This window comes from Nilaparvata lugens, chromosome 4 (assembly GCF_014356525.2).
Source record: "Nilaparvata lugens isolate BPH chromosome 4, ASM1435652v1, whole genome shotgun sequence".
In the NCBI taxonomy this organism is placed as follows: Eukaryota; Metazoa; Arthropoda; class Insecta; order Hemiptera; family Delphacidae; genus Nilaparvata; species Nilaparvata lugens.
Genome location: NC_052507.1, coordinates 24,422,910 through 24,437,132, shown reverse-complemented (window position 1 = coordinate 24,437,132; position 14,223 = coordinate 24,422,910). Strand labels below are relative to the sequence as shown.

Genomic DNA, 14,223 nt, shown 5'->3' with positions numbered 1-14,223 from the left:
ATTGGTTCTGTATGTCTTCTGCTTTTTTGGAACTAATAAAATTATTTAACATTGCTGACTGGCAAATGCTATAGGTAACACGTAGTTAAATAATAGACTTGAATTGGATATAAAATAGGGTATCACAATTATTATGTATTGTATTAAGAATTAAGTAATAGTACTTATTTACTGCATTGAAGGGGTAATAATTCTTTGAATATGAAAAATAACTTAAGCAAAAGTTGAAAATATGATGTTCCAAGCCACATCAAATATAATCACTTTCAATTCTACCTTCTAGGCTATATTTCCAAGGTTTTGATTAAAATTGATAAGCTTTTAGAACATTATAGTGAATAAGGAGTTTGAAAGGCTACTCTAATTCTAATTAATACCCTAATAAAGTATTAATTTTAATAGGGCAACTTTAATGGTTAATTGTAGAAAATAACTAGTAGGCCTACCCTAAAATATTCAAAATAAGCATGACCAGTTTCTAATTATGTCATTGTCAAGAGAGTCCTTATTGAAAATGTCGAAACTAATCATGTTTCATTTTGGAATATCACAAGGGTACTAGTTACCTTCTATAATTAATAAATATTCATCCATTTTAAAATAGGCTATGTGTTATTTAAAGTACCATAACAGAACTCGTTTATTAAAGCAAGATATAGTTATCTCAACAATAATTATTAGAATTAGTTCGCCTGTTTGAATACACTTTGTACATGTCATATGTGTTAATCTATAATAATAATAATTTCCAATATTCGTATAGCTTTTACTGGTGAAGAGTCCCTAATTGAACATTGCCTGAGAAGGCATATTGATTTAGGCAGTCAATTGGCCTCACGATTCTTATACATGATTGTATATCAGCCGGGACCGTACCCATCCAATGATCAAAAAGGGGACTGCTAAAATAAAATTGCCTAAAAAACGTTTACAATATTGATATCCCTTGGTGTAATATATCCCATAGATTCCAAAAATGCCAAAATTAAAGCACTTATTTATTATTTATTTATTGATTTTTTTTCGATAGAGCTTCAATAGGCCTTTGAAGTTGAATACGGTACTCATAGTAGGTAGGCCTACCTATAAACGATGTGATTCAAAGAACATGCATTGACTCTGAAGGCAATTGATTCTAGTTAATAAAATAATTATAATAATATCTTATTAATAATGGAATGCTTCTAGTTAATAAAATAATATCTTATTAATAATGAAATACAATCAGTTACTTCAAATAATTTACCCTTACAAATTTCAAGCATAGGAAATGAAAAGTTAACTCTTAGATTGACATGCCTATAAAGCATAGAATTTTGCATAATTATTGAAGTAACTAATAATTGTGGAAAAGTTATCTGAGTTTTAAAAAGCAATTAATTCACTTTATTGAATTAAATCTCCAATAATCATTTCAGAATTACCTTTTGGACAACCCAAAAAGTTCATTACCCATAACACATAAAGCAAAATTCATGTCAAAGAACTAGTTCTTTGAATGTTACTGTTTCTGCCCGCCTGGGTGCGCTGCAATCGATTCTGCTTCTGCCCGTTACGAAAACACAGCTTTAAGGTGTGTTTTCGTAACGGGCAGACGACAGAATTCACTTTAAATTAACATTGGTTCTTATGGGAGTATTCACCCATCGGCAGAAAGTTGAGCAGAAAAAAAGAACTGTTCAAATCAGAGACGAACTGTCGTTCATCTTGCCGTTCTTTATAAGGCCTATCAACACAATGCTATTTTGCTTCGACCGATCACTGCTCGTGAACCGTTTTGTCGAAAAAGAACTAATTTCGGGATTCTGTCGACGAGAACAGACAGCTTCGAATCACTTTTCTGCTCTGATCACGTGACACCGGCAGAATAATCTTTCTGTGGATCAGACGCCATGTTCTTTTTAACCTCAATCTTTAATTGTTGGATGGTTTGTTTTGATATTGGTTGTCAGATTTCGGATTGCTACTATTATACTGTGAAATTAATTTGCAGTGGAAAATTGAGGTATAAAATATTTCTATTGGTTTCTTTATTCTTATAATTTTTACAAGAGAAATTGAAAATGGATTTACAACAGAAAGGCGTGAAATTTTCGAAGTTCAAAGTTTTGTACTTTCCAGACCTGCACAACGAATTACCTATTTGAAAAATAGAATATGGTTAGAAATTGCTGATGTAATAGAGGATTCAAGTAAGTACACTTAAATTTCTCATAATAAAGTAGGCTAGATTTACCGTACACAATTATTTGATATAAATTTTATGAGTAGCCTACTAGCATGTTTACAATTTTTATTCAGGTAGCCCACTGTAGTAGGCCTTTAATAACCTAGTCTCTAGGCCTAAATTGCTATCTTTTTCATTTTTCAAGAGGTTAGAAGTTGACAAAAGTTTATTTATTTCTTTTTTTAATGTTTAATTTGTAGTATTTAATAATAATGTAAATCCTAGACTAGCTAGTTTGTGTATGGTAGAGAATTATCACAAGAAAGAGAGAAATCTAATCAACTGATTAGATTTAAACTCATTCAAGATTGATTGATTAGATTAACATTAAATAATCAGATTCAAAACATTATTCAACCAAGATAACATTTAGCATTTCATGCTAACAATCTTTTACACTTTCAGTAAGTTGGCCTAATCACAAAATACATTTTTTATAATGCAGCTAGTAGTTTTCACAAACAGATTTATTAAAAATAATATCATAATTTGACTTAGAAGTATTTCATTACATTCTAAGTCCTAAACTTCCATTATCCTTGTTGCACCTCAAAATATTGTAAACCCATAGTTTATCAATATAATAACAAAACTAACCTGACTATTAGAACATTTACTTTGTCTTTGGTACCTATCTATGAATTAATCTTCTCTTAATTTATAATTCAAAATCACTTGGAAACAATATTAAATAGATTGTTATAACTTGATCAGAGTCAGTGTAATTGAATATTGAAAGACTGCCATTGGAAAAATATAAAATAGGTACTATTTTTCTGGTTGACCATTGCTACCAAACTCATTTAAACTACAATAGTAATGTATTTGAAAAACTTATTCATGCTCTATTGATCGATATATTGCGTGATGCCAGGTATATCAATGTGAATAGTATAAATTAAAACAGGAGACACACAACATAGATAGATTAAAAACACTGAAAAACTTACATTATAATCGGAAATTTTTAAGGAACTGTGTCCCCTTTCTCAACCGAGCAGAGAGTGTAATGTAAGTTTTTCAGTGTTTTTAATCTATCTATGTCGTGTGTCACCTGTTTTAATTTATATTATAAAACTTTAAAGTGTTTTCTGTTATGTGCTATGAATGTAAGTATATACTTATAGTATTTATATCTAATGTAAATAGTTTATTGAGGCCCAGTTCACTTCTAATTTATTCAAAGTCCAAACTATGTCTTATCATTGATGATTAACTTCACATTATCTCCAAAATGAATATGCTGAAAGATTATGTTTCTTTTTTCAGGTACCATTTACAAACAAAATATTGAAGAGAATGTGCTCAAAGGAAATGCATATGAATTCTTTTTTGTTGACCAGGATGGAACAATTCTTTGGAACCTATACTTAGAATAAGTTAGTTAGGTAAGATAAAATTCCACTCATTTTTTAAACTTTATATAGGCGATGTCATTTTATACAGTTTCCCATTTTTTAAAAAGGTTTATCCACTTCAATGTTTTATTATCGATTTGATGGTAGATATTCAAATAGTAAGATTTAACTATGGTACGTGACTAAAATAATAGAAAAACTGACTGAATTTTGAAATCATTAATAGCTTACAGGAAATCTTAATATTTCGAAACTACCTGAAACCACATGAGATCAAGATGGACAGTTGAGAAGAGTGCTTAAAAAACAATGTATTCACTTATCATTCAGGGAATAGAGTTATTCATAATATTTGGGATTCCTTCCATAAAGAAATAATTTATGTAACATTATCTAATAATGTGATAACATTACATCAATAATTTGATGTTAAAATTGTTTTTAAAACACTCTTCTCAACTGTCCATCTTGATCTTGAGTGGATGATGACTTTATAAATGACCATACATTAGAACTATGAATAGATGACTTCAAAAATTCACCCAGCAAGTGCTGGTAGAAAACACTGAATAATAGCTTTTAATGACAGTCATTCCACCTTTTAAAATTTATGATTAAATTCATGGATGAAATACCCACATTGTTCTGAGAGAGATTTATGTATTTGCAGTTTGGTATTCATTTTCAAATCACTTAGTTCTACTTATAATGTTGTAGATAATCATCATTTCAGATTAAGCAATTAATTTATTGATTATTTCCATTTGTTTCATTAAACTTGTTTCTCTAAATGTAGAACTAAAAATTACTTTATGCAGTACATTTTGGAAGAGTTAAGTAAACCAAACGGTCGAGAAGTAGGCCTACTGACCACAGAAATAAATAAATAATTGTTCATGGTATCCAAAAATATATTGTTCACCAACAAGTTCTTTTGACCTAGGGGCACACTGATTAATCCCAATTCCTGCATGGAGATTTATTTATTCAATCATTCAGAATTACACAACTAACAGATTGATGCTAATAATAATTCAACTGAATGTTGGTTTATTGGAATTTCTCATATAATATTACTTTGTCATTATTGGAGGGTTCCTTCCCAAGAAATATAATTAAAAACTTATACAGATTACAATCAATTTCAGAATTCACTTTGCAAAGTTTTTTTTTATAATGAATAATAAATTATCTATAACTTTTTGATTTCAGGCCTAGTGATGTACCAGCCAGAAGTAGAGGATGACAAAGAAAATCAACTATGGATAATATTCCATGGATATGATTCATGTATGATGTAGTAGCCTACAGAAGAAAGAGATGGACTAATCTAAGAAATATATTCATTTTTTCAGTACATCTTGATGTGTTTATTTCATGTTATTCATAATAATATCTTCTTTTTCTGATCGCTCCTGCTAACTGCTTCAATTCAGGTAGTTTTGAAGAAAACAGCAAGTGACATGAAATTAATAAAATATGTTTTAATTGTTTATACTTGAGGGATTTTTAAATCTATATTTAACCCAAAAGCATCGAACTCTTATTAACAACTTTATTGGTTCTGTATGTCTTCTGCTTTTTTGGAACTAATAAAATTATTTAACATTGCTGACTGGCAAATGCTATAGGTAACACGTAGTTAAATAATAGACTTGAATTGGATATAAAATAGGGTATCACAATTATTATGTATTGTATTAAGAATTAAGTAATAGTACTTATTTACTGCATTGAAGGGGTAATAATTCTTTGAATATGAAAAATAACTTAAGCAAAAGTTGAAAATATGATGTTCCAAGCCACATCAAATATAATCACTTTCAATTCTACCTTCTAGGCTATATTTCCAAGGTTTTGATTAAAATTGATAAGCTTTTAGAACATTATAGTGAATAAGGAGTTTGAAAGGCTACTCTAATTCTAATTAATACCCTAATAAAGTATTAATTTTAATAGGGCAACTTTAATGGTTAATTGTAGAAAATAACTAGTAGGCCTACCCTAAAATATTCAAAATAAGCATGACCAGTTTCTAATTATGTCATTGTCAAGAGAGTCCTTATTGAAAATGTCGAAACTAATCATGTTTCATTTTGGAATATCACAAGGGTACTAGTTACCTTCTATAATTAATAAATATTCATCCATTTTAAAATAGGCTATGTGTTATTTAAAGTACCATAACAGAACTCGTTTATTAAAGCAAGATATAGTTATCTCAACAATAATTATTAGAATTAGTTCGCCTGTTTGAATACACTTTGTACATGTCATATGTGTTAATCTATAATAATAATAATTTCCAATATTCGTATAGCTTTTACTGGTGAGGAGTCCCTAATTGAACATTGCCTGAGAAGGCATATTGATTTAGGCAGTCAATTGGCCTCACGATTCTTATACATGATTGTATATCAGCCGGGACCGTACCCATCCAATGATCAAAAAGGGGACTGCTAAAATAAAATTGCCTAAAAAACGTTTACAATATTGATATCCCTTGGTGTAATATATCCCATAGATTCCAAAAATGCCAAAATTAAAGCACTTATTTATTATTTATTTATTGATTTTTTTTCGATAGAGCTTCAATAGGCCTTTGAAGTTGAATACGGTACTCATAGTAGGTAGGCCTACCTATAAACGATGTGATTCAAAGAACATGCATTGACTCTGAAGGCAATTGATTCTAGTTAATAAAATAATTATAATAATATCTTATTAATAATGGAATGCTTCTAGTTAATAAAATAATATCTTATTAATAATGGAATGCTTCTAGTTAATAAAATAATATCTTATTAATAATGGAATGCTTCTAGTTAATAAAATAATTATAATAATATCTTATTAATAATGGAATGCTTCTAGTTAATAAAATAATTATAATAATATCTTATTAATAATGGAATGCTTCTAGTTAATAAAATAATATCTTATTAATAATGGAATGCTTCTAGTTAATAAAATAATATCTTATTAATAATGGAATGCTTCTAGTTAATAAAATAATATCTTATTAATAATGGAATGCTTCTAGTTAATAAAATAATATCTTATTAATAATGAAATACAATCAGTTACTTCAAATAATTTACCCTTACAAATTTCAAGCATAGGAAATGAAAAGTTAACTCTTAGATTGACATGCCTATAAAGCATAGAATTTTAAAAAAATATTGAAAGACCACTACCTATAGCTTTAATAGATTGAGAAAAAATATTTAAAAAAATGAAAGTTCACTATAGCTTGAATAAGTTGTGAACTCTTAGATACTTCATTCCAACGCAAATCCCTTAATACATGTTTTTTCAAGTTGAATCCTTTTATTCTATCTATTCATTGCTCATTTAATTTTCTCTGTGCATAATGTTTATCAGGAAATGGAAATTTGAGTACTATATATGAATAAACAACTTCTTTTGTTATCTGTTGTTTTTACAATCATCCAATAATAAACCTATTTCTATACCGTAACAATTTTTTCTATTTTGAAAATATCCGGATCTATTTCATCATGTTTGTCTATAATTTTGAGTTAAACCATCTAATCCAGATTATATATGTAAACAGAAAGTGACCTAATAATTCATTGATAAATAATATTCATCTTTATCGAAGTTGTTTTTGTAGAACTGATCAGTCAATCAACAATGATGATATATCGTACTGTTTTATTGAATCATCCTCATGTTAATTTTTAACAATACAGATTGGAAAGAGAACAACATATTTTCCATAATGATGTAATTGTTATCAGCATTAGGAGAGTTTAAAATAGCATGATGCTTTTTCAATTTTAACTGATAAATTTTATTTCTATTCCAGGTGAGCTTCAAATCAATGATACTTGATGCAACGATGCTGCAATTGGTAGGTAATGTATTAAACATTTTCAAGGAGAATTGATTACGGTACCTCATTGCTGTGCTTGATTTCTCGACAGCCCAAGTCCAATATTCGATTGCTCACACAGAACAGTCAAATTCAGTTAGAATTCTGTTCACTGGCCACAACTAATTATATGAAATTTCTTGTAGAAGTATGTGATGTATTACTCATATTAAACACAAAATAAACACCTGCTCGATCTTAGCCAAAACGTTCGGAAATTGGGTTGGGAAAGCAAGTGTATGAATACATATTTGCGAGCCTCAGTGTATATAAATATTTGAAGTATATGAAATGGTTGGCGCCGATCTTACAATGACGTCATATCTTCATCATTGCACCTGTTCCAATACTCAACCCGAATACTCAAGAGCTGTGGGGTGGAAAGTGGAGGGGGTTGGTGACAAGTGCCTACTCTCAATATTACAAGGTACATTCAATTGAGGAAACTCCTGCACACATTCGCTACATGTTATCTCTTTTCCAAATAACTATTTCAAAGCCAAATTATCTTGTTATCGGATTTATTCATATTTTCTCTTGGTATTTAATGTAGGATTATTTTTGTTATTCTTTATTATTAGGGTGCACGTATCAATCTAGGAGAATTCTATCCTTAGCCTACATATTAGACAACATTTTAAAAATAATAATAATAATAATAATAATAATAATCAGTAATTACTTTCAGATAAACATATTGATTAAGTTGGGTTTTGCGCCAAAACAAGGGTTAGTGTTTGGCTCTATTTCTGTTTTATATATGACCCAATTAATTGTGCAAAGATGAGAAACATTAAAGGAGGTGCGAACTAACAAGACCAACAATTATATTTTTGTAATGAGTAGTTTCTTGAGAGAATACTGATCTCAATGTTAGAAATTCAAAACTGTAAAATCATGAAGTCAAGTTATGTTACAAGTCAATTCACAAAGCAAAAGTAACGTACAGTTTAAACTACCTATATGAAGAGTTATTTCGCTCAGTCCAATAGGCTATTATTTATTGTCTTATCCTGCAGACCTACTATTTCTCTAACAGTCTAATAGACTGATCCTATCAATGAAAAGCTATCCTGTTACAATTGTTTTTTCCAAATTTTACTTTCGAAATTAATATTTCTTCATGATTTCCACGTTCAATACGAAAATTCCATGTTCGTATTTGAATTGAATTAGCTTTATGATCATGGTTCTTTGGTTCAATCTATTTTTCATAAATCACTATTTCTATAACTATTCTATTTGTGAAAATGAATTTCCAGTTTATCTCTATTGTCAACTGAGTCTAAGAAAAATCCAGTTATTACAAAATGTCATTCTTTCAGAAATTGTATTGAGAATTGTTGAATTTGACTGATACATTACCAGTAATGTTGTAATGTATTTCTTTTTAACCAGTTATAACGATTTCATTTTCAAAATGCCAGTAATCTGTCACTGAAAGTGTTGTTTTCTGCGGAACGTATTCATTTTTATCGGCTATTATTGATATTTTTTGGACCAGCTTCAAGCATGTGCCTTCTCAATTATACTCCAAGTGTTCTTTGCCAACATTTTGCTTCTACTTTTTCAACAATTTAAGCGTGTAACATAAATTGTCTACTAGATACGGCTGCTGTTGAATAATAATTATAATGTCACTTTAGTAGTTTGTTTTCTTTATTCAATGAATTGAATCCGCCCATAAATATTATTAATCCCAAGTAATTAACCATACAACATTTCAAGCACATGCAATTTTTAACTGGCTTGTTTACAAATCCTATTCAGTTGAGATCGTATATGTTGTTTTTCTTTATTTTTAACTACATTAACGGTGTCTTTGCAATCCCTTAACTACAAACAATAAATATTATTGATTTAATCAGAAAATTTGAAGAGAAACACACGATTTTGTAAGCCAAGAATCTAAAATTAGATGTTTATTCCTGAAGATTTCTTCATTTTTTTCGATTTTTGTGAGAAAAAGAATTTGTGTACAGCTCTATAGGAATGAATACTAGTGATACAAACGCTATTGGTCAAATATTTTTCAATTGCTAGAGCTAGCTGTCAGGTCAGAGAGTCCGGTCTCACAAGGTGTCAAACTATCATGCAATAACTGAAAACATCAATAAATAACTTAATCAACACAATCGGTTTTCCAATTTGTAATTAACGAAATAGGTATTCTAATAAATTAAAAAAAGAAATCTTGAGATCAATTTTATTGTTCCAATTCAATTTAACCCTGGTAATATTTTCGATTTGGGAATCGTTTTTTTATAGCTTGAAAAATTGTATAAAGATCCAAGAGAAACAAAACAGTATTTGGAGTGTGAACTAGTCTTATTCAGTCATCTTTAAATGTTTTATACCACTGTTAATTCATTATACCTAAACCCTTAGAAAAATATTCACTTTGTTAAGCAATTAAGCTCGAACAATTATTCACAGTTGTGATTGATTTCAACAATTTCTTGATAGTACAGCTATCTAGCGAGTTTCAATCTTTCCAATTGTCTTCCTTGACCCCCATTTTTTGGGGAATTTTTCCATGATAATTCTTATACTATTCGATATTTCCGAAAAGTTAATTTCCAACAATCAATATATACCAAACTATTTGATAACTAATACTCTTAACTTAAATTTTTGGCACAGTGGAAGATTTCTATCCTTAGTTTTCTCATTGTGAATCAAATTGAATCCCCCTCTCATTCCCGTGAAAATGCTCATCTGAAGATAGCTATTTATTTTATTTTCATAACTCTCTTCCATTTCTTACACAATGATCTATTGTAGATTATTGTTTGTAGCTTATATCACTCCTTATATAGAAACTAAACTATCGAATTAACCATATTGCTCAAGATTAGATGATCTTGCGTCCCTTGGCAATATTTATATAAAGCAATGTTATTTATATGTAATTTTAATGTACATTTATTCATTATTATGAATGATACACCCATCAAGATGATTCTTTCTCTTCTATCAAACTATCCAATATTTATCCTATATTATTCACGTTCTTATATAGACAAAAAAATTATAATTTAGAATAGGTGATTATCTAAAGTTCTATATCATGTATTTAATCTTACATTGGGCTACTTTATTTCCATTTTTTATGAAGGCAATAACGGGGGGTTATCCCTGGTGCCCTGATACTGTTAACAAATACAGTAAATAAAAATTCATAATATTAAGTTTACATGTTTCTTATTATATTGATCCTATAGTTCCTATATTTTGTAGTCCCTATACTTGCTGAGTTACGCCCAAATAAATAAAAGAATTAAACATGGTTACAAGTATTGACTGTTTATGTAAATAGTGGCTCACAGCTACTATGTATACTTAGTGGGCAGTTGATCAACAATAAGCCATGAACTTATGTCGGTGATAGGGTGAATGTCATTGATTTTAAAGTGATCACTTGGTTGTTCAAGGCCAGTACAAAAAGCTGGACTCAGGTTGTTATGTTTCTAGCAAATTTTTAAACGCCTTGGAAATATTTTTAGATATGCTACAGAAATAGATGAGAACAGATGTTCCTTGTTAACTATCCTTTGAAACTACTAGCTTGGTTTCTCTTGCTCCCTTCCTCATTGTTTCTGAGTCGCGCTAGTTTTTGAATTCTTCTGTAAGGTTTTTAGTGCTTCTTTAGTGCTCCATCTATTAATGACATATGAATGATCACTAAAGTGAATCGTGTATATATAGAAAATATCTATATTACAGTAGCATACTCGTAATTTAAAAATTTTTATCACCAATATACGAAAATCTTATTATTTTTTACATAAAATTCAAAATGATGCTTTTCTATTTTTAGGTTTATATTGGATTTAATATTCTAATTACGTGAAAATTTAATTCTATAAAATTCTATTTGAATTCCAACCCAGAATGAAAATGATTATGCAAAGATTACCATAAACGAAGATAATCCATAGGTCAAATATCGATTACTAGTTGTTTATAAATCATATTTTAATTTTACTCAACCATCTTTTTTTCATATTCTTTAGCTTGACGAAGATTAAACTTAACAAATCATGTTGAACGGGAGCATTCCTATAGTTTAATTCCAGAATCCATTGAACACTTTTGATTTTATATAATATAATTATGTGGGATGTACTTCAAATTTTATCCCAACTCGGTTGAAAACACAGTCCTGACTCGACGTGTGATATATAGCACTTTCGCACTTAGAAGAAATACATAATAATAAAATTCTATTGTCTACTTCTAGTTGTGAAGGTTACATTTGATACTTTTTATCACGAGTTGTATATTTGCCAAAGTGCCTGTCTGCTGAGCACAATACATTTGTGTCGGTTAGGCTCTGATATTCCCCAAAGATCTTGTTTATTTTGTTTAGGTGTTGAGTAGATATTTTGAAACTTCTAAAGAACCGTACGACCAAAACTTGAATATTCATTTTCTAAAGTACCTGTCTGATTAGTGAAATTTATTTTTGTTGGTTGTGTTCCATTGATTCCAAGAGATCTTATTGTTTATTTTGTTTGAATGTGTAGGAGACATTATAATATTGTCAAAGAACCAGATATAATTTTTACTAAAAGTACCTATCACTCTACTCTTCCAGTGACACTTTGCTAAACTGATATTTTAGATTGTTAGTAGAGGTCTCTGCCGTTTGTTTCTCTCTTGTTATACAACGTCTCAACAATTTGCTAAAAATAATATTTCAGTTTGTCACTGGAGGTCTCTCTCATTTGTTTGTCACTCCTTTCACTCTTTTCTTCAAATAAAATGCTTATAGTTCATAGTACACATCTGTAACAATAAGTATTTTTGCATGGAGGAAAATCATAGTTCAAGTATACTCCTTTCCCTTAACCTGCACTCCTGTACTCATAAAACACTTGAACTACTGCAGTAGATGTGAAAAATTGGTGACCAGATTGGAAAGGGTATCCCCAATATGTGTAGAGTTGGCAGACGAGTGAATTGGCAAATGAATTCCTGTCAAGCTGATCAATTGAACAAGATATGCACCTTGTCTTTGGCATACCTTGTCGCGGACAGCCTCGCTGTCGGTCTTTACACAGATATTTCTAAATTTAGAGAGTTGATCTCTTTCTATGTAGCTTGTCACGTTCATTCAGCCGGAGAGAGACAAATGGTGCCGCAACTGGGACAACGTTCCTCATAAAAACGAGATGGCGCTTTTCAATAATTCACACATTTTACTCTCGTTGTTTAATATCACTCAATCTAATTGTCTTGTAGGAAGAGATCATCATAAGAAACTGCGCTGAATCTTTATATCTCATGAAGAGAAGCCTATATACATAGGAGACTGCTTATAATGTATTATAGAATTTTACTTCCATGAATTGAGCTTTGAGTTGTTATGTCAAGGTGCCTCATAAAATAAAAATGTCACTATCTATTAATAATTATTCAAACAATTAACTTTTGTTATTTGATATTACTTATTATATTTATATTATTTTTTGTTCCCAGCTAGTTAGCTCCTAGGAATCACTAGCCCAAAATTCGATGTAATAAATTTGAAACAGTAGTCTTATGTAAACAAAATAATTTCTCCTTGTTGATATTATTGAAATTACATAGATATAGGAAACATTTTAATGTGAAGAAATTTGTTTCCATCTGAAAGGAAAAATTCCTATGAAAAGGTAGAGATGAAACTTGTCTATTGAAAAAATACTTCTAAACATTAAAACCTATTAAAGAATATTTATACTAGATTCAAATAGTTTGACGGAGATTTATTTATACGAAACTCAACCTTTATAATATGTTGATATTGAAATTTACTGCAATAAGGAATCATTTACAAATAGTCTAAACAATTGTAGAATTTTAGAATCAATACATTGGTTGAATAACTTTAGTGTATAAAAAATATGAAAATAATTATATTTATATGAAGATACTAAAAATGCAATAAAATTTGATTGTAATTCATCGATTAAAAGAAATTCCTCAAAGATAATATGAATATGATTCATTTTCTTGTGAAAAAACTATCATGCACATTGAAAGTGATTGGCTGAAATCCCAATGAATAAATCATTCAACAGTTGTCATGCTTCAATGCTAGGTAGCCTACAATGTTTTGTGATTTGTAACTGGCAGAGCAGGCAGATTATTCTCAACACACCTGGTGGCATTCTTGTGTTCTCATTACCTGCTTTTGCTTACATAGTTGGTCAAAGCCAAAATTAATTTAATGATGGATTAATTGCTTTATTGGTGAGAATAGGGTTTCTTCTGGTCTAGTATTTTTAGTTGCTAATGAATTGAATGCTCTTTTTTATTATTTTCTATTATGGTTCCGCGGGACGGTATTATTTGGCACTAGCACTATTTAATTGACCGAAGGGAAGCAGAGCTCTTAGTTTCGACTCGATCAGCTTTTGTCTGTTAGTACCGCAGTTACAGTCGCAGTTATTGTCCGATTTGGATAAAATTTGGTATACAAGTACTTTGAAACAAGGCGCGTCGACGTAAGTATAAGGTTTTGGAAATGTTGCATTTTAAGTTCACAGAACTACTAGTATAAAAGGAAAAAGGAGCCTCCTTCATACGCCAATATTACCGTAAAAAACAGACTATAAAATTATTCATCATAAATCAGCTGTCGAGTGGATTATTAATATTTCAAAGCTACTTAGTAAAAAATCAGCTGTTGTCTATTAGTTGCATGCAATGACGCATGTAATTAATAACTGAAAGTAAACATTTTCTCTCGA

The 14,223-nt window shown here is 29.7% G+C and overlaps 1 protein-coding gene and 1 long non-coding RNA gene across 3 annotated transcripts in view; both read left to right on the top strand.

Annotated features, from left to right (window-relative positions):
- LOC111054526 (cytosolic purine 5'-nucleotidase) overlaps positions 1-14,223 on the top strand; it is a 70,983-nt gene that overhangs the window by 24,899 nt on the left and 31,861 nt on the right. The gene's annotated exons all lie outside the window — the stretch shown is intronic.
- LOC120351122 lies at positions 1,570-4,855 on the top strand. Its single transcript, XR_005571179.1, has 3 exons — positions 1,570-2,192; positions 3,497-3,615; positions 4,798-4,855. It is a non-coding gene; the product is annotated as an uncharacterized LOC120351122 (long non-coding RNA).